Below are 4,678 nucleotides of genomic sequence, written 5' to 3'. Positions count from 1 at the left end.
GGGTGCAGGACACCGGGGTCCCCACGGACGTCAGGGTCCAGAGGAGAACCTCACTTTCGATTCTCCGAACTCACAGCTTTCTGGCCCAGCAGATGTCTCTGCAGAGCCGGAGCGCGCTCGGGCCCGGCAGGGGGCAGTTCTGTCTCGGGGCTGCAGGCCACGGTCCCCACCCTCGGTGTGACAGCTCATTTCCCAAGAGAAACCGAGAATCTCGCGAAGACGTGCCTCGCCTGCAGGGCGGGCGTTGTACCCAGCGGGAAGCCCCCAGGCAGGCGCTCGCTGGACTCTAGTGTGTGAGCCGGCGCAGTGAGCGGCTCTGCGCGCTGCTTAGGCGCCTCGGCGGGCAGCCCCGTCCGCCTCGCCAGACCCACGCGGAGCGGGGCGCAGGAAGGGAGGCCGGGGCGCAGGCGCTGGTGTGACGCCGGGGCGCCAGGCCTGATGTCAGATGCCAGCCATGATGTTGAGGCGCCAGGGCTGATATCCGGGCTCCAGTCGTGATGTCGGGGCCCCAGGCCCGATGTCGGGGCCCTGCTCTGCCCCGCCGGGCTCCACCCTCGCTCTGGAGAAGTCGCGCACCCTTGTCAGAGCCTTACACAGTTTCAGCACATGAAGAGACCGAAGGGAAAGCAGGGCCCTCACACCGCACCCACACGGCTCGCACACGCCACCCGCTGCGCACTCTACCCGCAGCGCGCTCACACTCGCGCACACGCACACGCACGCGCCACCCGCTCGCAGCTCACACCCGCGTGCAGCTCACACCCGCACACACGCACACGCACGCGCCACCCGCTCGCTTGCTCACACCCGCGTGCAGCTCACACCTGCGTGCAGCTCACACCCGCGCGCAGCTCACACCCGCGCGCAGCTCACACCCGCGCGCAGCTCACACCCGCACCCTCCCATGCCCACACAACCACGCCGCTTCCCATGCACGGACACAGCCGAGTGAGCCACGGGGCGTGTGTGCACACCCACACACGCAACGTCACACACGGGATGGCTGCACACTGCCACGCGCTCAGGCCCTCCCCCGCACACGCCCACGTGGGCTCGCATGTCACGCGTGCGGCCACACTCAGCTGCGCACCCGCGCTCACGCTGGCCACGTGCTGGCACACCCTCAGGCGCCGGTCTCGCGCGCCCATTCGCCCTGCCCCCCTTCTGCTAGCGCGCGAGTCCCGCAGACCTGGACGGGAGCGGCAGCAGCGTGCGGGGGACGCGCGGGTGACCTTCTGGCTTTTAACCTCTGCGGAGACTGAGAGCTTAGAAAAACAAACTATTTTGAAAAATGTAACACAGGACAACGATGCTTGAATTGGCTTGGCGAGGTGGTTTCGTTTCGCTGGAGCCGGAAGAGGCCTGCGCTGGAGACCGGTGCTCCGAGCCCCGAGCCCCGCCCCCTGCCCTCACCGACTTTGGGGCGGCCCCGCCCCCGTCACAGCGCCTCCCCAGGTTGTCATCTGTGACCCCAGAAGCGGGGCTCTTTGCATCCGCCTCAAGTGATGGCGGGAAACAGGTTTTCAGTAATTCCAGAGCTGACCATCTCTTTGCTTAGGACCCGGGGGGGGGGGGGGGGGGACTCCCTCTCCCTACTGGGGGGGGGGTGCTTCGCGGGAGCCCGCACCTCCTCCGCCCGTCAAGGCAGCGCTGGGGTTCCCATGTGCTCCCTCCCTGGGCCCACAGGTCCCCCACTTCCCGTCACCCCCTAGTTTGTTACCTTGCTTCATGAGAAGGAAAGATATGATTGGGGGGTCCGGAAATAGATGAAAATGAGGCTAAACCTGCCTCTCGATGGAGCAGGCGCCGCGGGAGGGGGCCCCCACACCCCCCAGCGATGCTGACCCCGCTGCCGCCGTCAGCCTGGAGCCAAAGGCCTGCCAGAAGGGCGGCCTCCCCGAGCCGCAGAGGTGGCCTGCACGGCCCTGGCGTGGCCGCCCTGCCGGCCACCAGGGCCAGTGCCCACGGGGCCACAGCACGAGGCAGGGGGCCTCCGCCGCGGCCGCCTGGTCCTTTCAGCCCACAGAGAACTCCCGAGCCCACCATCGAAGGGGAAGCCTTTCTTTTTATTTTATTCTTTGATCAAAATTAAATCTGCCTCCTGGGCTTATTTGAGTGAAAAATCCGTAACACGTGGAATTTCAGCTCCAAACGACATAAACAATAGCCGGTAGACTCAGTATAGTCACGTCCTCTCGCCGGGCTGCTGAAAGCCCAGACTTGGACTTCACAGAGCTCCGTCTCCAGCCGCAGCCGGGCCTTGGGGGCCCCTGCGGCCCCGCTGCCTCCAGAGCCGGCCCGGGCGCCCCGGCGCGGCGGCCACTTACTCCGGCCCTCGCTTCCCGCGACAGGACAGCACCAGAGGCGCCTGCGTGTGGCTCGGCGTTGGAGCGCTCTCTTACTCAGAAACTCGCCCAGGCAGGGTGCGAGCTCAGCATGTTTCCTTTGTGAGAGGAAACACCTCGCTTGCCGGAGTGGGGGGCAGAGGGCCGCGGAGCCCTGGCTGTCTTTCTCCTCCTGCCCGCTCATCATCACAGACGCCTTCGCGCTTGTGACCGCAGCCACCTCCGCGTGACCGCGCGTGGGGTCCACGGGTAGGGAGCCCCGCGGGAGGCCGCGCCCCGGAGGACCCCACCGGTGCTGCCCTTCCCGTCAGCGCCCCTCCTGCTCGCACTCACCGCTGCGGCCGCTTCCCGGACCCCGAGACCAAACCACCTGAGCTCCCCGCGGCTCCCCAACCCCGCGCGCACAGCCCTGCTCGGGGCGCTCTTCCTGCCTTTGTCACCTGCTCCGCCAGCCTCCACTGTCGCTACTTCTCCCATTCCTGTAAGGGGGTGTCTGCTGCCTAGGCACCGACAAAGCCCCCAACCCACTCAAGGCTTCCCACGGGCCTCCCGGCTTCCCTGCCTGGCCTCTCCTGCATGCCCCGCCCCACCCGAGGCCTGGCCCCGCCCCATGCCTGCCCCCCCACCTGCCCTGGCCCCACCCCGTACTGGCGCCCTTCGGTGCTCTGCACCCGCTCAGGACCCAGGACCCCCGGGCCGCCCTGCACAGGACCTGCTGTCCCGCTGGCCGCCATGGCCGACCCTGGTGCGCACCCTCAGCGATGGCGACCTCCTCGCTGCTCGTGCTTCAGCCCAGCCTCAGGGGACACGCTTCCCTGCTCCCTGGCTGGTCGGAAGGAGGACACCCCCAAAGGGCTGTGGGCCACTCCTGGGTCAGCTCAGAGGGCCTCAGGGAGAGGCTTTGATGCCTCTGTCCCCCTCGTGCAGGCAGAGGCTTCAGGGGCTGAGGAGTCGAAGCCGCTGGCCGCTGAGGCCGCACCCGCGGCTCCCCCGTAGGGCCGAGGGCGGTGGGGAGGTGGCAGCGGCGCGGGGGGCCGTGGGTCTCCTCTGTGCTCGCCTCCGGGGAGGGCCCAGGGCTCGCAGGCTCCGGCGCCCCGGCCCCGAGTCACCCTTAGACGGACCCGAGGCCAGCAGGCCCGCCTGGGTGGTCGCCCGGGTCCTCTCGGCCTGCCCATGAGAAACCTGACCGGCGGCTCACCGCGGCAGCGCGCGCGGCTGCAGCGCCCCGGCCCTGGGGAGGGCGCGGCCGGGCTCCACCTGGACTCGGCTGACCCAGGAGTCAAAGGGTTTCGCAGACGAGAGGAAAGTCCACTCGAGCTGGGGTTGGTCGGATGCCAGCCTGGGAACCAAAGAAGTCTGCCCTGGGGCGTCTGGGAGGCGCCTCAAGCCTGGCAGGTCCAGTGTCGGCCCCAGGCCGGTGAAGACTCCCAGGGCTGCCTCCCTCGCGGGCTGGGAGGTGCCGGGGCGCACGGCCCCGTGTCCCCAGGGGCCCCCCTCCCGGCGGTGCTGTGGTGCTGTGGGGGACAATGGCCAGCGTTTGCAAGCCCGTCTCTCCCAGAATACCTAGAGCATATGGGCTCCAAAATTAGAGGCGTGCATCCAGTAGGCACATATTTCTGGGACAAGATCCCCTTGGAAACAAGGGCCGGCATTTTTTAAACAAGCAAGTGAGCCTCAGGTCCGCCCGCGGCCACCTATCTCGTTGAGGGAAGTCTCTCCCCGGGCTTGCCGGCGAGGACACCAGCATCTTGCTTCAGCATCGCCAGAGAACAGCATAACGTGGATTTCTGAGAGACACGCGGTGCCAGTGCGGCGGGAAAAAGAGACGCCTGTGGGATCGGCTCGCGCCAGCCCTTGCGTGCCCGCTCTGCCCTGACCCCGCGTGCCATCCAGCGCCGCGCCCTCCCGCCCGGCTCCCCTCAGGCACCTTCTCCCTCGCTGGCTCCGCCTTCCCCAGCGCCACGGCTTCCCCCCACGAGCCCACCTGTGGGACCCGCACCCTGGAGCCAGGTGGGCGGCGGGAAGGCTGCGGGCGGCGGTTCCTGGAGACAGGACAAAGCCCCGGGACGCCGGAGGGACCGAGAGAAAATCACCTTGGTGCTATCTGCTGCTGCTCTCGGTCCCCTCAAACGTGCCCACCCCCCACTCCATCACCCCTGCTGACCACCGCTGCTGGCCACCCCGTCCATCTCCACCCGGAGGCCAGGACCCACCCTCCCTGCCCAGTCCACGGTGGGCGCAGGGCTCACTCGCAGGGCGTCGCGTGGCCACGGAGTCCCTGTCTGGGCACCTTGACCGCCACTGGCAGGGACGCCCCTCCCCACCCCCCAGGC

The sequence above is a fragment of the Condylura cristata genome, unplaced genomic scaffold, assembly GCF_000260355.1.
Source record: "Condylura cristata isolate star-nosed mole 26May11 unplaced genomic scaffold, ConCri1.0 scaffold00020, whole genome shotgun sequence".
Classification (NCBI taxonomy): Eukaryota; Metazoa; Chordata; class Mammalia; order Eulipotyphla; family Talpidae; genus Condylura; species Condylura cristata.
This window is presented reverse-complemented; position numbering follows the sequence as displayed.